General features: G+C 46.5%; 4 non-coding genes across 4 annotated transcripts; 2 read left to right on the top strand and 2 right to left on the bottom strand.

Annotated features, from left to right (window-relative positions):
• The first annotated feature begins 3352 nt into the window (after positions 1–3352).
• On the top strand, positions 3353–3424 carry TRNAC-GCA (transfer RNA cysteine (anticodon GCA)). The gene has a single exon. It is a non-coding gene; the product is annotated as a tRNA-Cys (tRNA).
• A 10754-nt stretch (positions 3425–14178) lies between these two features.
• TRNAC-GCA (transfer RNA cysteine (anticodon GCA)) lies at positions 14179–14250 on the top strand. The gene has a single exon. It is a non-coding gene; the product is annotated as a tRNA-Cys (tRNA).
• Positions 14251–20255: 6005 nt separating this feature from the next.
• TRNAC-GCA (transfer RNA cysteine (anticodon GCA)) lies at positions 20256–20327 on the bottom strand. Its single transcript has one exon. It is a non-coding gene; the product is annotated as a tRNA-Cys (tRNA).
• Positions 20328–22005: 1678 nt separating this feature from the next.
• On the bottom strand, positions 22006–22077 carry TRNAC-GCA (transfer RNA cysteine (anticodon GCA)). Its single transcript has one exon. It is a non-coding gene; the product is annotated as a tRNA-Cys (tRNA).
• Positions 22078–22308: the final 231 nt, after the last annotated feature.

Raw genomic sequence — 22308 nt, 5'->3', positions numbered from 1 at the left:
ACGTGTGGGGACAAAGTGAGGAGGTGGTCATCTGTAAGCTGAGGACAGGGGTGTCGGAAGAAACCAACCCTGCCTAAATCTTGGACTTGTAGCCTCCAGAACTGTGAGAAAGTCAACTTCTGTTTAAGCCCGCAGTCTGTGGTACTTTCTGATGGCAGCCCGAACAGAATAAGGCAGCTGGTAAATTGCTGGTGGCTGTGCAGAGGTGGACGGCTTAGTGGACAGAGGAATGAGCTGAGGCTGGCAGATGGAGGCTACAGGCACAGCCCCCAGACCTCCTCTCTCTGTGGGTGCGGCACCAGGTTCTGCTGATGCTGCAGGTGACAGAGGTGCTCACTTCTCCTTGCTGAGCTGGAGAAGGCGCTCTGTCAGGATTGGGCTTTGTCAGCCCAGGAAGATTCTCTCAACTTGAGTTATGTGCTGGGCGCTGCGTTAGATGGTGGGGCTTCAGAGACAAATAAAGCGTAGCGGTTGTTCTCCAGCAGCTCAGTCTAGAGGAGATACCTGTAAATAAACAAGTTATCACACTAGTGCTAGTGTCAGTGGTCTGTAAAGTTAAGGTGCTTAGAAATTGCAAGTATGCATCCTTTTTTATTTGTATTTTATTATAATTTACACAAACAACTGGGTTTGGGAACTGTATCACTCCTAGTATCCTTAAAATATTGTGAATGTTTTCATAACTTTTACATTTATTTTTTGTACTAAAAAATGCACGTGTTTATGTGGAGGATAGATGCCTGGTGTGGTGGGGGTGGGGGGGTGGAGGTGAGGGAGAGCATCACAGAAATGGTGACACTTAGGCTGCATTGTGTTTCTGTTCTTGTTACACTTTCTTTTTTAGATGGGTAATGAAATATTGAAATAAAGAATGCGTTTGCATGGTTCAACATTCAAACGGTAGGAAAGAGTGTACAGGCATGTTCCTTCTTACCCCTACTCCCATCACCCAGTTCTTCTCCCTGCAGGCATCTAATGTTGACAGTGTATCTTTCTAGAGAATTTTTTATGCATATGGAAGCAAATATATTTTCTCCCTTCCTTTGTTCCCCACTCATGGTAGCATTCTGTGCTGTATCACTGTCTGCAGCTTGCTTTTTTGTTTCTTCTTGTCCATCTTTCCGTATTAGTGCATAAAGAGAAGAGCATCCCCATTTTTTATGGCTGCCTGCTAGTATTCAACTCTAGGACGCTCCGTGACTTATTTAACCAGTCCTCGGATGAAGGACAACTGGGTTGTTTCCAATGGTTTGGAATTACAAACAATGTTGCAGTGGAATAGCCTTGCAAAAACATTCCACAAATACGTGCATATATTTTTAAGTTTCTAGAAGTGTCATTTCTGGGTCAAAGGTATGTGCTGTCGTCATTTTGAGAGTCATGGCCAGATTCCTGCCACCAAAGTTTATCAGGGCGCGCTCCTTGCGGACGCGTGCCCACGCCTGTTCCTGCGCGTTCACGCCGCCCCAGCGAGGCCGTGGACGGTCAGCTCTAAGGCGGCCTGGGAAGGGGAGCGAGCTGGAGCTGATGATGCCCCAAAGTAAGGGAACCGGAGACGCCAGACCCTCCAGTGGACAGTGTTTGTCCGCGGCTGTAACAAGAGCGGCAATAGCTACTTTTTTATTAAGTATTTGCTTTGCATGCAGCAGAACACTGTGAAGACTTGACTTCAGGAGTCAGCACATTTTATTCTGAAAAGGACCAGATGGTACGTATTTTTAGTTTTACGGACTATTTGGTCGCTGTTGCCACCACTCAACTCTGTAGAGGAAAGCAGCCGCAGGTGGGTGAGAGCGGCTGTGCTCTGGTAAAACCTTATGGACTCTGAAATGTGCATTTCATGCAGTTTTCACGTCATGATATATTATTATTATTATTAGAAATAACAGCTAATGTTTACGAAGTACTTACTCTGTACCATTTCCACCCTCCAGCCATTTGAAAATGTCAAAACCATTCTTTGCTCCTGGGGCTGTACCCTGGCTGTGGGCTCTAGTTTGCTGACCCTTGCTCAAAAGGGTCTCATTTAACCTACACAATTGTGGGGCCTTGTATAATCCCCACTTAACAGATGAGGAAACAGAGGCATAGAAGGGTCAAAGATCTTGTCTACCAAGTGGGCTATGATGTGAATAAGAGAGGAGGTTCAGGTGTGAAAGCCAGAATATGGAGACAGCATCTGGACTTGAACCCCAACTTCTTGACCTGCCATCAATGCTCTAAACTCCAGCCTCGACACACTGGTGGGTCTTCCTATCCCTTCTCTCCCCCTGGAGTCACACCCAGGGCCCACATGGCTCCTCTGTTCCCGTGGGGGTCCTGCTGCCTACAAGCTGTGCCACCTCCTCCCCAGGGCCCTCTCCTACCTCACCCAACACTGTGTGCACCAGCTGCGCTTGAACCTTGTCAAGAGCGTCACCTGGTTCCTTTGTCCTTAGTGCCGTTTTCACCCAGAATTCCTTCCCCACCTCCCCTGTTTATTAAATAAGCTCTTCAGAGTGCAAGACATTTTCAATAGGGAGCATGTCATAACCCCGCCTCTGGTCAGGCTTCTAAGGAATGCTCTGTGCGTGTGTGTGTTCCCATAGCACCTGGTTCACACCAGGTTAGTATCGCTCGTCGCTGTGTCAGGCGTCCTCACTGGGCTGTCAGGTGTCCTCACTGGGCTGTCAGCTCCTGAGGCTGGGAGCTGTGCAGTTCTTAGGGTCAGGCACACAACAGGCACCTACAAAGCACTTGTTGGATAAATGAGTGAAAACCATCAAGGAGTCTGTGGGTGTGGAGGGCTTCTGACGACTCCGGAAGCAATAGGTTGCTCTCCTCCTTAGTATGGTAGACTTGACTGGTGAGGCCGAAAGCCACAGAGCTGGCCCCCTGGGGCCATGTCCTGGCCCCCCCCCCGACTTCTTTTGGGGGCTCACCCTCCCTCACTGTACTATAGACGTGTATTCTGAGCAGGAGCAGATACATTCTTACATGATATCACTCCTGAAATGGTTATACCACTCAAGTGCCCTGTCCACTGGTTGCACTGGAACCCCAGCCAGGCCAATGAGAGTCCTTCTCTAGGGTTTTCCAGAATTAAGCCCGTTTCTTTCTGGCAACCAAGGTGTGGAGATGTGAGCCTAGAGGTGTGAGAGGTGGGGTCTCAGCTGTGTGGAGAGATTGGTTTGAGAAGCAAAGAAAAGGCAGCGTCCTGATAACATCTGGATTTCTGGAAGTCAGTTGCTTCTCTGATCTACATTCATTAAAAATTTTTTTATCAGTTGAAATTTAATCTCTGCCACTGACTGTCAGTGTTAATGCAACATGACTCTGGACATGAAATGATATTAGCAGGACAATTGCACCTGGGGGTATAGCTCAGTGGTAGAGCATTTGACTGCAGATCAAGAGGTCCCTGGTTCAAGTCCAGGTGCCCCCTTGTTTTCTTCACTCACAGAACCTACCTTAGAGCTCATCTTTCATGAGAGAGTATCTGGGGGAAAGGTGAGAAATAGGAAATTAATAAAGAGCTGGAGAGATGGGTGCTTGGTAAACAGACTCAACAGATGTCCACTAGAGGGAGTGATCAGATTGAAACAAGACCTTGTCTGGCCCTGCACTGTTTGGGTTTGAGGAGACAAGACAGGGAGGAGAGACACCAGGCCAGGGCTTGACGGCTTCACGAGCTGCACTGAGCATTGCTCCCTCTCATAGTCCCCCAGCCCCTGCCGCCTTCTCTTTCCCCTCCCTTTTGCTGTGTACAAAGGCATTTATAAGAAAATCATTTCTCCTTGTTGGTCTGCACATGTAGCTCAAGCCACAAAGGACCCTTTGGCCTTGGGTACAGAGACTAACCCTGGCAGCCTGAAACCAGGACGATGATCATATTGTCCCTTGGCAGATATATCTGCAGGGGGGACAGTTCTCTGGACCTTGGTGCCAAGATGAAGTCGTTTTTTTTTTTTTTTTGGCCACGCCCTGTGGCATGAGGGATCCTAGTTCCCCGACCAGGGATCGAACCCATACTGCCTGCATTTGGAGCGGGGAGTCCCAACCCCTGGACTGCCAGGGAAGTCCTGAGATGAAATCTTAATCAGCCAGGGGTCCCCAGCACCTGGCACAGATGGGAAACAGTCGGAGCTCAGGAAATGTCCTTTGAAGGCATGAACTAGCCCTGGGCCCCTCCCCACTCTCCCCTCCTCCATGTCTGACCTCCACAGGCCCTTACACATCCTCCCCCTTCTCCCTACGGCCCCTGCCCCAACCTTCCCCAGGTGCAGAAGTGAGAAGGAAGCCCTTGTTGAAGCAGCTCAGGGAGAGGGTGGGCACGTGGAGACGGTCCCCTGTGTCAGCGCCAGGCTCCGAGGAATAAAAGCTTGTAGAAAAACATTTAACTTTTAAGGAGGAACCTGGAATTTTTCACTTGTGCTTCAGCCATCTGGCCTGAGTTCTGTCCTTTGTTCTGCCCTAAAACTCAGAGGACCTAATTTCCTGCTTTGAGGAGGTAGGGGCGCTTAGCACAGCTGTTTATATAGAACTTATTTCCCTTTCTTTCATTCAACAAATAATTACTAAATACTTACTATGTACTAGATTTGGGCTCAGGGCTGAGCATCCTTAAGAAAAGTGAGGCAGGATCCCTGCTCTTGAGGGGCTCATAGACCAGTGGGGGTAGGTGACCCTAAGCTCAGCACTGTGGTATAGAAAGCACACATCTGAGATGCATATCTTGTGATCAGCAGTGGTACTTCTGCCTTTAAGGTCCTGATTTCAAACACAGTATCTGACCATCACCTCTATCTTCTGACCTTGTCAGGTCCTCTTTCCAGTGCCCATATGCCTTTTCTTTTCATTTTTTATTTTGGGAAAATTCAGTGGGTTTTTTTTTTAGTTGGAGTGTAATTGCTTCACCATGTTGTATTAATTTCTGCTGTACAGTGAAGTGAATCAGCTCTATGTACACATGTATCCCCTCTCCCCCCACCATCCCACCCACCTAGCTCATCACAGAGCACCGAGCTGACTCCCTGTGCTGTATGCAGGTCCCACTAGCCATCTGTTTTACACGTGGTAGTGTATAGGCCCGTATGGCTTTTCGTCACCCACCTCCCCCTCGTGATCCTCCTCCCACACAGCTAGGATCCCATGGCCTAGTGCGTCAACCACTCTCTTGCAAATCTCTTACCTGTTTGGCCCTCTCTCCCTGTACTGTACCTACCTGGCAAAACCACAACGCAGGTATCTGCTTCTTCCATGCCCACATCCAAGCAGCCGGACGTTGCTAGGGAAAAGTCACACAACTGTGCTGACGAACTTCACCTGTGACCAAAATCTCAAGTCAGCACTGAACGCAGCTAGGCAGGCAAGTGGTATTGTATACCCTTGCTTTCTCACTTTCTGAGATGGCTACTTCACCTCTCCTATGCTCTTTTTTTTTTTTTTTTTTTAATTATTAAAAAACATTTTTTTTCTTGGGGCTTCCCTGGTGGTCCAGTGGTAGAGAATCTGCCTTCCAATGCAGGGGATGTGGGTTTGATCCCTGGTTAGGTAACTAAGATCCCACATGCTGCGGGGCAACGAAGCCTAAGCCTGTGTGTGGCAATGAAAGATCCCACATGACTCAACGAAGATCCTGTGTGCCACAACTAAGACCTGATGCAGCCAAAAATATTTTAAATAAAATAAAGAAAAAAAATTTTTTTGACCGTGCCACAGGGCATGTAGGATCTTAGCTCCCCCGACCAGGGATCGAACCCATGCCCTCTGCAGTGGAAGCACTGAGTCTTGACCACTGGACCACCAGGGAAGTCTCTCTATGCTCTTTTCAAATCCTCAACACTCCCTCCCTATCCCCTATTGTAGTTGAGTATCTTAACCCTTCAGAACACGGATGCAACCAGATGAGCACCATCTCCACCTTTCTTCCATCAATTCCAAGCAACCAGTCTCCATGTGTATTCACATCAGCTACCTTCCCCTCTGTTAGGAAGAAATGTTTTCTTTCTCATCTATCAAGGTCAGTCTATCACTTGTGAATTAAATTTGCTTCTTGCTTCCTCAAACCCGCTGCAGTTACGTTTTCTCTCTCCTGCATCAATATTTTCTTCCTCTCCACGGGGTTATTGTCACAGGCACACAACATCCTTTAATATCACCCACCTTTTAAAAAGCCTCTCTTGATCCCATCTCCTCTCTAGTTCCTGCCCAGTTTCTCTGCTTCCATGTCCCACAAAACTACTCAGAAGAATTCTATAGCCACTGACTCTACTTCCTTACATCCCACTCCAATCCAGCTTTACTTGGCCCAGAATAATTTACTTGGTCTATAGAAACAGCCTTGGTCAAGGTCATCAGTGAATTATATTTGGTCAATATTTTGCTGACACCAAAGGCCAACTATCTCCCCCTCTTTACTTGGCCACCCAAGCTTTTGCAAGGACGACCAGTCCCTCCTCAAAACTCCTGAAGACTAAGCTTTCCAGACACCCTTTGCTTCCGCCCTATCCCCACGGGGTGCTGTTTCTCAGCCTTCTTGTCTGGCTCTCCTTTTCCACCAGCCTTGAAATGTTAGAGCACCCAGGCGGTGTCCTGGCCTCACTTCTCACCTCCAACTCTTAGTCTTATGTCTTCAACTTCCTGTTACACGCTGATGAGCCCCAGACTTATGTCCCTAGCCTGGACCACCCCTTACCCTCCAGATGTGAATATCTACCTCCCCTTGGATACCTGATGGGAATCTCTATCTTTATATGGAATTGGATAGTTCCATGTCCAACATGGAGCTACTGATTTCCCATCCTCACCCAGATCTGCTCCTTCCTAGTCCTACTCTAGCTCAGCAAAGGGGTCGCCACCCACCCAGCTGCTCAGGCCAAGAGCCGAGCTTGGCTCCGGACTCTCCTCCTCCTCACGTTTCACACCCAGCCTGTCAGTGACTCCTACCTGCTGCTCCACCTTCAAAACGCTCCCTGCACCTGACCATTTCTCATCAGCTCCACAGTTCATCAGCAGTCTCCACCGTGATCTCCTGGGTTGCACTCTTCTCCCCTCTAATCGAGTCTCCCTGCAGCAGCCCAAGTGAGACTAAAAATGTGGATCTGGTCATATTCCTCTCCTGCTCCAAAGCTCCAACGGCTTCCCCTCACACAGACTGAAAGAGGAATCTAACACGAGGAGCTTGACAGCAAACTGGGCACCCTGCAGGACGAGCAACTGTCTCAGGAGCCTCCTGGTTAAACTGCATTGTCACCCATCCCTTCCCACCCAGGTATCCCGGGAACATCCCTTCTTCCCTACAGCAGAACTGCAAATGCCCAGCACACTTTACCGCCTGCCTCTCTCCACCTCCAGTTCCGTCAGTCACTGCAAGGAGCAGATTGCATGCAGCAGGCTGGCCTGCAGCCTGCATGTGCAGCTCCAGAGAGCTTGGACTCTCCTCCTCGAATCGCCAGGTCCTCGAAGGCCCAAGTGTGACTGCACTGACATTGTCTGCCATGAGGCATGCTAGTTGCCCTGGCCCCTGCCTTACTTCCCCGCACGGAGCCAGCCGTCAGGAAGGTAGAGACGTGTGTGATGAGCGTGGTGGCGCAGGTGTGCACGAGGCCCCAGGGGAGCCAGAGCAGGAGGCCAGGGGGTGGGGGTCTCTACAGATGCAGTGATATGTGAGCTCACCTCAGGCAACCAGTCGTTTTGGTCCATAAGCGTCTGGTTGGTGGAGTCTGGAGTGGAGTGTGGAACAGTCCCGCCAGGCTGGGGAAGCACTTAGTCATGGAGGTGGGCCAGGAAGACAGGGAGGGGCTTTGCTGTGCTCTGACGTCCTGGGACTGACCCTGTTCCCCTAAGTTTGGATATTTAGGTTGTTTCCAATTCTTTACCATTTTAAAGAGTGTTGTGATGAACAGGGAGTTTGTCAGAGAATCTTGGTTATCGATGCTGTGTTTGTTTTTGTTTTAGAAATTTATTTATTTATTGACTGCATTGGCTCTTCGTTGCTTTCTATGGTTGCGGTGAGTGGGGGCTACTCTTCGTTGCTGTGCGAGGGCTTCTCATTGCAGTGGCTTCTCTTGTTGCGGAGCACGGGCTCTAGGTGCGCAGGCTTCAGTAGTTGTGGCATGTGGGCTCAGTAGTTGTGGCTCACGGGCTTAGTTGCTCCGCAGCACGTGGGATCTTCCCAGCCCAGGGATCAAACCCATGTCGCCTGCATTGGCAGGCAGATTCATAACCACTGCACCACCAGGGTAGCCCCTCTGTTTGTTTTTTAATTTTGTAACATTTTAGTCCTGAGAGGTAACCCCTTATTGAGTGTTTACTTTGTTCCAGGTACTTCTAAGTGCCCTATTTCATTTAATATTCACACAACCACAGGAACAGGCACTACTGTTTCCTCCACCTTAAAGATATGGAAATAGAAGCTCAAAGAGGTTAAAGGACTTAATGACTTACATGTGATCCCACTGCTAGTAAGTGGTAAAAGCGTGACTGAAACCCAGGTCTGGAGTCCCCAGTCCTCTCTGACTCCAGGGCCCTAGCTGCTGCTGCTGCCGTTATTATTATTATTATTGTTACAATCCACTCACTTTGTTCTCTTGTTAGGCGTCCACTTTGTTTTCACACAATAACTCGGGTCCCCGAGACCAGAACTCACAGCAGCTGCACCCCCACTGTCCTCCCCACTGTCCTGGTGTCCTTCCCCAAACAGGATGACAGAGGTGGCTTGAGAGGGCAGAGAGCTGACCAAAGGTCAGCAGAGGGAGATTTGGGGAGGGCCAGAGGGTGGCCAGAGGGTGCGCTCCTTGTGGGGTGCCTTCCAAGGTCAAAGGCACCCCATGAGATCTGGACATTGGGGTGCATACCTTGGCACAAGGAGAGGTCTCTGATTCTAGAGCAGGCTCATGTGAAGCTGGGCCCCAGAAGAGGGGTTACCAATGACTAACCCTGGGTGCCTCACCCCTAGAAGGAAGACAGGGAGCCTGATAAATTGTGGGCTGAGGTTCCACCCGGGAGGAGGGGTAACCCAACAGGTACGTATTGGGTTCTATAAGGGGGGCGGGGGGCTCTGTTTTACACCGAGGGCCCATTTTGGAGGTTCAGGAACATTGAGGGAAGACAGGAGTCCTGGGTGTGACTGTCATGATCAACAGGTGAGTAGACTGAGCGACTGCACAGTGGGTGGAGGTGGGTGGCCCACCTTGGCATCCATATTGGGTGGGAAGGTGAAAGGAGGCCAGGAAGAGCTGAGCACCTGCAGGAAAGAGAGGGAGGAGCACAGGGGGGTGGGAGGTGAGGGCGGTGGAGGAGTAGAGACTGCAGTGAGGGGGAACCTTCAGAGGTCACAGTTTGGGAGGGGGGCAGTTTCTAGCAATGACCCGTCCCAGCCGTGTCCTCTGGCCAATGAGAAGCTGAGGTCAAGGCACTGAGGAACCAGGGATGGGGGAAGCTCACCAACATGGGTGCAGAGGTCACCCAGCACAACCAGAGATGCAGGCCTGGAGCAGGAGAGTGGAGGAGCAGAGGCCCACATCATCTGGGCTGGGGCGGGGGAGCCTCTAGGGGCCGCACAGCGACAGCAGTGGGGCTAGGAAGTGAGTTGTGCCAGTAGGAAGTGCGAACGTTTGAAAAGAAGTTCTTGAAAGACAGAATGGCAGCTGGAAGGAAATGAGCAGGTGGGGACCACGTCTTGGAGTAAGGGATAGTGAAGACTGGCAAATAGCTTGACAGTCAGAAGAGAGGGAGGCTAATGTCGACGGCTCAGCTGGCCTCAGGGAGCTGGGACGGCCTCCCAGGGAGGCTCAGGGAGATGAGAAGGGGTGAGTCACCCGGATGCCCAGAGCCAGGCACTGTGCATCCCAGAACCGCCGATGACTCCAAGGAATCCCTTCTGCTTTCTTCCGTTTCCCCATAAGGAGATGAGTGGACCAGGAGCAGCCAATGCCCCTTCCAGGTGTGGAAGCAAATGCTCTACCTGGTGCTGGCAGCTGCTGATGGAAGGCAAGGGGGTGGGAGGCCGCAGAGCTTAGGGGAAGGGAGGCAGTGGGAGAGATGAACCGGCCTGTGTGTCCAAAGCAGAGCCCAGAACCTCCCACCCTCTGCTTTTTCTCTCCAGGTAAAATACTAGTTCCTTATACTATTGCCAACACCCCAGGCAACCACCAATCTCTCCACAGATTTGTTTGATTTTTTTCAGATTAATTTTCTAGAATTTCATATAAATGGAATAGAACCATATGCACTCTTTGTGTGTGAGTGTGTGTGTGTGTTCTTTTTCTTTTCTGGTCTTGTTTCTTTCACTCAAGACAATTATTTGTGATCTATGCCTATTGTAGTAGGTATTGATAGTTCATTCATTGTTACTGACGAAAAGTATTCCCTTTATGCATGCACCACAATTTGTTTATTCCCTCACCTTTTGAGGAACATTTCAGTTTGGGGCTTTAACAGAAATGTTGCTGTGATGTTTGTGCGCAAGCGTGTGGATAAATGCTTTCATTTGTCTCCTCTAAATACTTAGGCATGGAACAGCTGGATCATATGCTAGCAGCATGTTTCACTTTTTAAGAAACTGCCAAACTGTTTTCCAAAGTGGTTGTACCATTGTACGTTTGCACAGCCGTGTGTGAATGTCCCAGCTGCCCCACATCTTCACCAACAATGTTATGGTCAGTCTTTCTGATTTACATTCTAGCGTAATATAGTAGTACCTCACCGTGGTTTTAATGTGTGTTCCTCTAATTATTAATGATGCTGAGTGCACTTTTAGGTGCTTACTGCAATCATATATCTTCTGGGTTGTTTGTTTTCTTATGACTGAGTTGTGAGCGTTCTTTATATGTTACCGTGCAAGGCCCGTATCAGCCGTGGCTTGCAGATACTTTCTCCCAGACTGACTTTTCTTTTCATTCTCTTAACAGTGTCTTTCAAAGAGCATAGTTTTGATGACGTCCAATTTATCAGTTGAGCTTTTGGCATCATATCTAAGAAATTCTTGCCTAACTAAAAGCCATACCACCAGCCCTTGATCTCAGAAAGAAACCAGTTTCCTTTCACTGTTGAAAATATGATATAACAATGAAACATTTTATGAAATTTGCTATGCAAAGTCAAAATATTTCTGTTTTATGGTATGACAACGTGAAAATCGCCAGTTTTTCCTCAACATAAAGTAGCGGTAACAGCATCCTTTGGACATTTTTGCAACAAACAGGTGGAGGACCCTCCGACCCCATCCTCTCACTCACCTCTCCCACCACAGGAACAGTTCCTGGGATCGCTGCTTAGAGAGAACTCTCCTCACCCGGCTGAAAAGCCCTAGTTCTTACTTTCCTGAGTAACTGAAACGTTTGACTGTGTTCGGTTATGACTTCTTTCTTGGTAACGACAGTTAACTAAAACAACATGGAAGAGCGGTCCCTTTCCCATCCCAGTGTCTTGGTGGCTTGGTCTTTCCCACAGACTGTCCTCAGCGTGTCTTCTCTTGGGGTCTTCCTTTCCACCCTACCTCCCAGGGCCGAGCCCAAGCAGAGGCGTCTCTCCCCTGGGCCTGTCCCTCCGAGCCCGGGGCGCACGCCCTTGGCTACTTCAGCCCCTCAAGCCCGTTTCCTAGCAGAGCTGCTGAAACACATCCTCTTCCCCGGGGGTCCTGGAGTTGCATCCGGCGTCATGCGGTGGAGACTGCGGCCAGGGGGCTCTGACATGGAGCAGGAGCTGGCTAGCAACCTCCAGCCAGGTCTCTGCCAGGGATGGTACCCACCAAGCTGGGCTGACCTGGGCTTGCCTGGCGAGAAAGAGGGTCCATATAGGCAGGTGTGGGGCCCCAGGACACCTGGTCAGGGGCCAGTTTCAGCTCCATCAGCTGTGCTGGGGGGCTAGTTGCCACCCTTTCCCCCCATGGTAGCTGAAACTGAAAATGTCACCCCTTAGGTCAATGAAGGGAGGCAGGGCACAGTGACCTCGAGAGAAAAGGAAGGCGCAGTAAGTGTGCAGTCAGCTTAGGTGCCAGGGAAGCTTGCCACCAACCAGCCCATGGGAACCAGGACCCTGCTCGGTATTTCTGGACAAAATAGCTACTGCCCCAAAGACTGTGAGCCTCATAGAAGTTTCTGGAGACTGCTTCCATGGGGAGAGGAAGGGTTGATGGGGGACCTGAAACCTGTTTTGGCTTCTCCATCAGTGGCTGGGGCATGGGCGCTCTGACTGCATCCCACGCCAGCTCCCGGCCCTTCCAATGACAGGACCGCCTCCTCCCTGACCGCCTCCTCCCTGACCGCCTCCCTGCTCCCGCTGCTCATGCAGAGATGCCTGCCCTCTGCTGTGGAGTTTGCAACCCACTGTCTTCCATGACCCAGGGGCTCACAAGCAAGTTATCATGGTGTTCTACCCCCTCCCCAAATCAGTTTTCTCCTCAAGACGAAATTTGGAGCTGGTTCAACTTATTTCTCCACGATATTTGCAGGTTGAGTGGATGAAGGGGGTTGAGTGAAGGAAGTGCATGGGGAAGGGAGAAGGGGGGTCGTCTGTGTCTCGGGGGTAGTGTCCTGGCTAGGTTCTTGTCCCCGCTCCCCTGCCTGTGCAGAGCCCTCTCTGCTCCTCAGGAGGGGAGGTGGGACCACCTTTCTCCGTTAGGTGGAGAAAGCCGACGACGGGCCATTGCAGGGCAGACGGAACTGGGGTGGCAGAGGTAAGCAGAGCCAGAGAAAATGGGAGGAGAGGGAAGGACGTGTCTGGCACACCGAAGCTGCTTAGTAGGTGTTTGGAGGTGGGTAAGTGAGTGAGTGAGTGATGGTCATGAGAGGATGGCTGTCGTGGGGCTGTCGTGGGGCAGGCTGCCTGCTCCCAGAGCTGGGCTGTAAGAGGCCAGAAACAGCAGTCAGGTGAACAGGTCAACAAGCGCAATTAACAGTGGAGGCAGGCTTGGGGGTACAGCTCAGGGGTAGAGCATTTGACTGCAGATCAAGAGGTCCCCAGTTCAAATACGGGTGCCCCCTTGCTAAGCTCACTTTTAACTGTGATAAGAAGTAAATATAAATAAATAAGAAATCAAATAAGAAGGAGGCAACTGTCACCCACAGCCCTGGGGCACCCCACCACTGAGTTCTAGTACACACGGTGTCCTTGATGTTATCTGGGCAAACCTGTGTGCATCCTCACGTCTAGAATTCGACAATGGGGGTTTTATTGAATTGCGGTTAGGGCTGGTTGTGGCATGTGTCACAGGCCTTCCTCCAATGACAGTCGTGGTGGGTGAGTCCCACTCATTAGCAGGAATCCAGACTCCCAAAGTGTCTCCTAGGTCGATGAGCACACTTTCTGTGTGACATCAGTTCCAAGCCTCTCTGAGTTCCAGACACACCTGACCCACTTACTCATCTGTGGTTTTACTCCTCCCTTGGCCGGAAATCCTCTCCAGCTGTTTCTTCCAGCACACTCCTTGCCCATCGCCTCCAGACCCATCACCTCCAGACGCCCCTCCTGACTTCCCAGGCAGGGTAGCTGGGACTCCATGCTGCCTCAGCTCTCTGCTTGGGCTTCTGCCTCTCTTTGGAAATACTTTAGTTCATGGGCTCGTCTCCTATTTGGACTAAGAAGAACAGGGACAATGCATTACTTGTCTCTGTGTCCTCAGCAAGGATGATAGGGGCCTGGCACCTAACATGCTCCTGTTTGCGGAGTGAATGAATGAATGAATGAATGAGTGAGGGAAACAGCGGCACCCTCTGTGAGGCCCCGGAGTGTGGAGGAGACTCTCCCGGCGCTGAGTCTAAAGACCTGGCACCAACCGCTCTTCTTAAATTAATTAATGTATTTATTTTTAGGCCGCGCAGCATGCCGGGATCTTAGTTCCCCAAGCAGGGATTGAATCCTTAGTCCCTGCGGTGGAAGCGCCGAGCGTTAACCACTGGGCAGCCGCGGGAGTCCCTTTTGTCTCCCCCCCCCCCGCCCCCCAACCGCTCTCGTCTTGATAACCACGTGCCGGCTGAGGTAGAAACACGTATAGACTCAAATGACTTTTCCAGGTGTAAAGGGTGGTACCATTACCACGAGCTGAGGAAGAGGAGGGCTGGAGAGGGGAAAACGCGACAGCGGAGAGGACTTGCCATCTCCTGGGATGTGCAGAGAAAGCAGTGAAGAACAGGCTCAGAGAAAGCCTGGGTGCAGCACCATGGGTGAAAAGGTGCTCGTGGAACACTGAGAGTGTATGGGGGTATAGCTCAGCGGTAGAGCATTTGACTGCAGATCAAGAGGTCCCCGGTTCAAATCCGGGTGCCCCCTACTTTGCTCACATTTTCAAAGACTGAAGCAGGGGCTGTCATTTCAGCCCTTTCCTCCCAGATTTGAACATGAAATTAATGTGCTATGTCTTGTTATAAAAATTTCAGACTAGGACCAGCTCCAAGTATCCTCCCCTGAACATCATGCAGGCAATAGGTACTGGGGTCGCGTCTCTCTGAAGAGGCTGATGGGGTTATCCCAGCCCACCCCCACCTCCCCCTGGGGACCCTTGTCCTCCCTGGCTGTTGTGGAGACTTCAGTGTCTCATTTCCTCAGCCTCGCTGTGATCTCCAGAAAGAAGGCTGTCTCTTTGCTTTTGCTGCTACCACTGCAGAAGCATGTATATACATCTTCCTCATTTCCAGAGGTGACTGTAAAGATCTGAAAACCACGTTAAATGTAAAACTTTCCTCTCCCTGGGAATTTCTCAGGGTTTTACCTCTACAACGGATTTGGACCACTGGATTTTCCCTTCTCCCTCCTTTCTCTCCTACCACTTTTACTTTTTTTTTTCTTTTAATTTTTTTGGCTATGCCCCAGGCCATGTGGGATCTTGTTTCCCTCACCAAGAATCGAACCCTCACCCCTTGCAATGGAAGTGCAGTCTTAACCACTGGGCTGCCAGGGAAGTCCGCCCTTTTACTTTTTGTAACCTCAATCAGTAGTTCCTTAGTGAGAATGCCTATAAGTAGACCCTACTTTATATGATAATATCTAAAAATCCAGATAAAATATTTAACAGCTATAAATGGTATAAAGAATCCTGCAAAAGAATCTCCACATTCTTTAATGCACAAGGTAATTTTAAACACTCTTTCCTATGAAAACAAATTAAAAAGCTGGAAAACTATTGAAAGTATCTCATTAAAAGAATCAAGGGCTTCCTAGGTGATGCAGTGGTTAAGAATCTTTCTGCCAATGCAGAGGACAAGGGTTCGATCCCTGCTCCAGGAGGATCCCACATGCTGTGGAGCAACTAAGCTCATGCGCCACAACTATGGAGCCCATGTGCTTCAATTACTGAAGCCCACATGCCTAGAGCCCATGCTCCACTACAAGAGAAGCCACGGCAATAAGGAGCCCACGCACCACAATGAAGAGTAGGTCCCGTTCACAACAAAAAAAGATCCAACATGGCCTATAAAATAAATAAATTTAAAAAAAATTTTTTTAAAAAGCATCAAAGAGCTAACTTTAGACAGAAAATACTAGGTGGAGATTTGAAAAGGATGGGAAACAGAAAGTTAAATTCCATACTACAGGCTGCTTTGGCCCTGAGTGTGTTTTTCAACCCAAAAGAGACAACTGAGAGGTTAAGCAGGACTCTTGGAAATCTCTCAGGACTAGTGGGATAAAGTCAGAATTCTGGGCCCACCTGGAGTGGGGACACTGGTAAAACTATCTCTGACTTTTGGCTAGGATCCCCAGGAGTAAGGGTGAACTGAAAGAAAACAGCCACTGCAAGAATTTGTGACGGGTCTCTGTGATATCTGAATGGCCCCAGAAAACTCAAGCCTTGACATTATGTTGAGGGTCCTTGACTGCCAGAGTCACTCGGGTCCCTGGAAAAAGCAAATGAAGGGGGATATTATTATCCCTGGCCCCAAATTAGTTCTACAAATAAATTTTTGAATACAATGTTCAACACATAGTCAAGGGTAACTACGTGTACAGGGAAGCAAAATGCCATGAGTGAGAATCGATAGAAACAATACACATGACCAAACACAGGGACTTCTTTTATTAGACCTGCCAGAAACACACGGTAGAATGACAGTGCTTGCTGTGTTCAAGGAGAGAAAAGCCAAGCTTGAACATTTCAGTAGAAAACTGGAAAGCATCAGAAGTGATTAAGAAGATTTTAAAAGAGAACAACATAGAAATTTTACATCAAAAAATCAATAACTAAAATGAAGCACTCAATGAATATGTCTAGTTCTACCCAGTGAATAGATTCAGCTAAAGAGAAAATCAATGAATTGGAACATTGGAAAGAAAAACTATCTGTAATAAAGCATGGAGAGACAAAAGTGTGGCAAACACAGAATAGAGAGTAGAAGATACAGAGGCTACAAAGAGATGGTCTAATGTCATGTAAATGGAGTCCTGGAAGAAATGAGTGAGATGCAGGAAGAAAGAGGCAAAGAAATCGTAAAAATATGAATAAATCTAAGTGAACATTGATTGTATAAAACAGCAACAATAATGAGGTTAAAATAACACACAGAATAATGTAAGAAACAGAAATGTATGTAAGATGGCAGGAAAGTAATTGGAGCTGAAGTGTTTGTATTACCTAAGAGGAGGATGTTATTGGTTAACTACAGACTTTGAAAAATAACCATGCATATTGAGTTTCTAGCATAAGCACTAAAATAGAACAAACAACATTTATATTTTTCAAACTAACAGGGGGGAAATAATGGCATTACAAAAATCTCAATCAATCAAACAAAAAAAAAGGAAGAAGGAGAGAAAAACATAAATAAGTGATACATATTGAAGCACAAAATAAGGTGGTAGGTTTGACTACAAACACATCAGCAATTACATTCAAAGTAAAGACATTAAATGCCCCAGGTTAAAAGATAACAATTATCATACTGAGTTCAAACAACCAACTAAATATGTTGTATTTACAAAAGACACATCTAACACTTAGGCATACAGAAAGATTGAAAGTAAAAGAATGAAAAAAATTCATGACTTGTAGAACATTAACAAAAAGAAAGTGGGTATATATTATTATCAGATAAAATAGACTAGAAGACATGAAATATTAGAGATGAAAAGGTCACTACTTAACAATAAAAGGCTGAATTTACCAAGAAGATATAAGAATTTTTAATTGTTATGTTTCTAATAATATAGCTTCAAAATATGCAAGGCAAAAACTTGATAGGATAACAAAGAAAACAAATCTAGAATTAGAATGGGAAATTTTCCCATACTTTTCTCACTAACCAACAGAATCAGACAAAAACATTATGAATAATTTAGAATTTCTTTGTTTAGTTTCTTTTCCCCCTCAGCTTTATTGAGGAATAGTGGCAAATAAAATTGTAATGTATTTAATGTGTACAATGTGATGATACGATGATATGATATAAATATACATTGTGAAATGATTCCCACGATCAAGTTAATCAATACCATCACCTCACCTTTGCTTCTGAGGGGGTGATGGGAGTGCTTAAGATCTACTCTCATAGCAACTTTCAAGTATATAATACAGTATTATTAACTGTAGTCACCATGCTGTACAACAGATTCTCAGAACTTCATCTTATAACTGAAAATTTGTATCTTTTGATCAATATCTCCCTATTTCCCCCTCCCCTTAGCCCCTGGTAACCACCAATCTACTCTCTGTTTCTATGAGTTTGACATTTTTTTTTAGATTCCACATATGATACCATTCAGTATTTGCCTTTTTCCATCTGGCTTATTTCACTTAGCACAATGCCCTCCAGTTCCATTCCTGTTCTCACAGATGGCAGGATTTCCTTCTTTCTAATGGCTGAATAATATTCCATTGGGTATATATATATATATATATATATATATATATATATATATATATACACCACATTTTCTTTATCCATCATCCATTGACAGATACTAAATCACTATTTAGAGGAATACTTATAGCTTTGAGCAATAGTACTAGAAAAGAGGAATAAATATAAATGAACTGAGAATCCATCTCAAAAGTCAGGGGAAAAAATTGGTTAAAAGAACACTATGAGAAATGAAGGAAATACAAGGAAGGGCAGAAATCAATGAAATGGAAAACAAAGACACAACAGAGATGACTAACAAAGCCAAAAGTTGGCCTTTGAAAAACCAAAGAAGTTTGATTAACTTTTGGTGAAAATGATAAGAAAAATAAGACAGTGGACAAAAATAACCAAAGGCAGAAATTAAAAAGGAAACCTGCAGAGTCTTTAGACTTTAAAATAATAATCACAGAACATTATGAAAAATAATGTACAAAAATTTAAATCTATTTAACAAACCTGTACAAAGAACTTAGCATGTGGCAGCCATCATTCTGTATACTTTTAAAATACTAATTTATTTATCTTCACAACAACTCCACAAACTAGGCACTATTATTTTTCTCATTTCTATTATCATGCCCATTTTATATATGGCAAAACTAAGGCTGTGAGGGTTAAACAACTTTGCCAAGTTCACTCCATTACGATCTAGAATTTGAATCCATGCATCATGTTTTAAGAGTCTGAGGATTTTACGACTATGTTATATGGAAATTTCTCAAGACCTTTAAAAACACTGCAACTTACCAAAGCTGACACAAGAAGAAACAGAAAAGATGAATAGTCTTCTAAGTTTTAAATAGTACTTTTATTAAAACAGTTACTTGAAACTTTGCCTGCAAAATTCAGATAAGATGGTTTCACTGGTGACTTTTATCACATACTTAATGCAAAATAACTCTATTTTCACATAAAAATCCAAGAATAGAAAAGATATATACATTCTACAACTTCTTTTGTGAGGCTAGCACAACCTTCACACCAAAACCCAACAAGGACAGTATAAAAAAATGTATAGGCCAATCTATTCATAAACATAGGTACACAAAATTAAATAATTATCTAATTGAACCCACAAATATATGAAAAAGATAGCATTTCATGACCAAGCTAGTTTTATATCTGGAATGCAAAGTGTGTTTAATTTTACAAAAAGCAATTAAGTGTAATTCATTATGTTAATAGACTAAAGGAGAAAAATTAAACGATTATCTTAATAGATGCAAAAAAGGAGTGGTTTTGAGAAAATTCTACATTGATCCATGATAATTTTTTTTTGCAAACCAGAAATAGAAGGAAAATTCCTTAATTTGATAAAGACCATTTATAAAAAGTGCAGTCTACATGTACTTAATGGTAAAATGTTGAAAGCTTTTCACTTGAAATCAGAATAAAACAAGATATCTACCTTTATTCAGCACAACACTTGTGGTCCTAGCCATTACCATAGGGTAAGAAAAAGAGAAAATAAGAATTGGAAAGAAGAAATAAAAATGTCAAATTTCTTAGATGACATGGTCGTCTGTGGAGGACATCTAAGAGAACCAACAAATAAATTATTAGAATTAATGAGTGTTTAGCAAGACTATCAGCAGATACCTTCCATTCCTGTATCCCCTTTTGCCTGGCAAAACTACAACTTTTAGAATGACACACTAGAAATTTCTGCATGCAAATTTTCAAACTCTACAGTTAATCAATATCTTCACCTTCTTTTCAAACTACAGAAAGACATTTTAACTCTTATTGGCCCTTTCCTAAAATATTGTTGTTAGCCAGTATTTTAGTTCTATCATTTTAAAAAAAAAACCTTATAAATTAGACATTAACACTATTATATGGACCAAAACTTTTAGATCTACTTGCATATCTACCAATTTCTTTGTTCAAAATTCATTTTATTTTATTTTATTTTTTAACCTTTTTATTGATCAACATTCTTTCTTGCATCTCAGATTCCTATATGGAATCATTTTACTTTACTCTAAAGTATACATTTTAGAATTTGCTTTAGTGAACGTCTTTTGGCCGTAAACTCTTCGACAGCTTGTGTCTGTTCTTGAAGGATGGTTTGGCTGGGGATAGAATTCTAAGCTGGGTGTTATCTTCTCTCAGCATGTTGCTTGTGTTACTGCACTATCTTCTGGCTTCCTTTACAACTGTTGAGAAGTCAGCCAGTAGTTCAACTATTCTTACTCTGTAGGTGATCTCAGACTTCTCTCTGGCTACCTTCAAAGGACAAAGTCCTCATTCTCAGCCAGGAGAATGGATTGCACGGTAGGCCAGAGGAGGGGAGAGTGGGACAAACACATCATCTGAGCAGAGCTGACTTGCTAGGGTCAGCAGGGTCTCCTCTGACTCTTCACCTGCTCCAGAAGCCAGATGCAGCAAGAGGAGAGGAAATTGGAACTCTTTACTACCACTTTTAGTGACTAAAAGGGTAGGGGGCACCCAGATTTGAACTGGGGACCTCTTGATCTGCAGTCAAATGCTCTACCCCTGAGCTATACCCCCAGCCATGCCAACATTGTCCAATGAACACATTTCCCTGTGCTGCCACACCCTGAGCTGCCCCAGATGCCGCTGCAGAACGAGTTGGCTGAGTTGCCAGACCTGCCCTATTGCTTCCTCATCTCCCTGCCTTAGTAGAAGCAGCAGGTTCCTTTCTCCCACAGCTCACAACCTCACTACTGTCAGTCATGGAGGAGGGCATCACCTGGGGAGCCTTCCCCCGACAGCTGGAAGGATCTATAATGACATCTCCATTGTGGTTTTTGTGCTGAGCACCTGAGACTCAAAGTTCCCACTGGCCTGGCCAAGCATGCAACCCCTCGAAGACCGAACACACATGGACTAGATATGGGTCAGAGCTCTCTGCGTAACGCCACACCCTAGCACGCAGGCTGGCCTCTCTCCCGTTGCCCCAAATCTCCATAGAGTCGACCCTTTCCCTGTTGGGTGAGATGAACTGTCCGAAGAGATGATTATGTCCAAGCTCCCAGTCTGCCTTTCTGTGCTCTGCCCTGTGATACTGTGTCTGGGACTCTGCAAACCTCACTTGTCCTTTGCCAGGTGGCTTCCTTGTTGGTCCTGCCAGCAGGGCTCTGGGGGGACACTGCTGGGCAGGAGCAGGAAGAAGCTCTGTCCTTCCTGCCTGCTGGGTTCCTGGCCGTGTCACCTGGCCGTGACAGTCCATCCCTGCGGCTTGGTGCTCACAGGGCCAGCTTTGTCATGTCACCTCAGGGACACTAGCACCATTTAGGGGTCAGGGTCCCAGATCCACAGAGACCCTCCCCAGGCTTGTAAGACTGAACAAGTTCATCCTCCTCCAGTTGTGTCCACAGCCCAGGAATAGGAGGGGCTTCTTGCAGGAACTCCCTCCCTGATACTTAGTCTTCCCTTCGCCCTTTCAGTTCTCTCTGATTTCTGATTGTTGTGGGTTAAATTGTGCCCCTCCTCCCAAAAAAAAAATGTTGAATCCTAGCCCCCACTACCTTAGAATGTGACCTTACTTGAAGAGGGGCATCAAAGATGTAATTGGTTAAGATGAGATCACAATGGAGTCGGGTGGACCCTTAATCCAATATGATGGAACCCTTATAAGAAGAGGAGAGACACAGGAGGAGAACGCGGCCACGTGAACACGGAGGCAGAGATTGGAGTGAGGCCTCTACAAGCCAAGGGACGTCGAGGATGGCCAGCAACCGCCAGAAGTTGGGAAGAGGTAAGAAGGACCCTCTCCCCGAGAGCCTTCAGAGGGAGCCCGGCCCTGCCCACACCTGGATTCCAGCCTGCAGAACTGTGAGACAATAAATGTCTGTTGCTTTAAGCCATCTGTTTTGTGGCACTTTGTTACAGCAGCGCTAGGAAACTGACACACAGATTAACAATTATTTACATTGTGTTCTCTGTTAAAATGACCACTGCAATTTTTGTCTCTGGAATGGACCCTGGATAATACATAAATTGGTACCATTGGGATCCCAGGAAAGAGACTCTCAAAGAGGGTTCTGGGGATGGATTTGGTCTTGCCTTGGTCTCCAAGGCAGGGCCCAACGTCTGACTGGATCCTGAATCGTAAGGGGTGGCCATTTAAGGTGCTGTAGGCTCCAGCCAGGCTCTCCTTTTGAGGGTGGTCTCTGTAAGATACAATATTGTCAATTCAGCTCAAGGAGGAAAAGGTAGCTTTCACAGGGGGCACCTGGACTTGAACCAGGGACCTCTTGATCTGCAGTCAAATGCTCTGCCACTGAGCTATACCCCCAATCAGTGGCTATGCTGTGTAATTAACAAACTTCTTTACACTTCCATTCACACACAGGCTACCCATTCTGCCTCAGTGGAGAGCTGTTAGTCCTGCTCAATTGTACATGTAGCCCTTTATGCCATAACTATCCTTTTCCAAAAAGCGCCGTCATTTCTTGGCACCAGCTTGGAAGGTCACTGAAGGTTGCATTTGAGACAACAAAGTCTGTACCTGACTTGAAATACAGGC

Source organism: Hippopotamus amphibius, chromosome 4, assembly GCF_030028045.1.
Source record: "Hippopotamus amphibius kiboko isolate mHipAmp2 chromosome 4, mHipAmp2.hap2, whole genome shotgun sequence".
Classification (NCBI taxonomy): domain Eukaryota; kingdom Metazoa; phylum Chordata; class Mammalia; order Artiodactyla; family Hippopotamidae; genus Hippopotamus; species Hippopotamus amphibius.
This window is presented reverse-complemented; position numbering and strand designations above follow the sequence as displayed.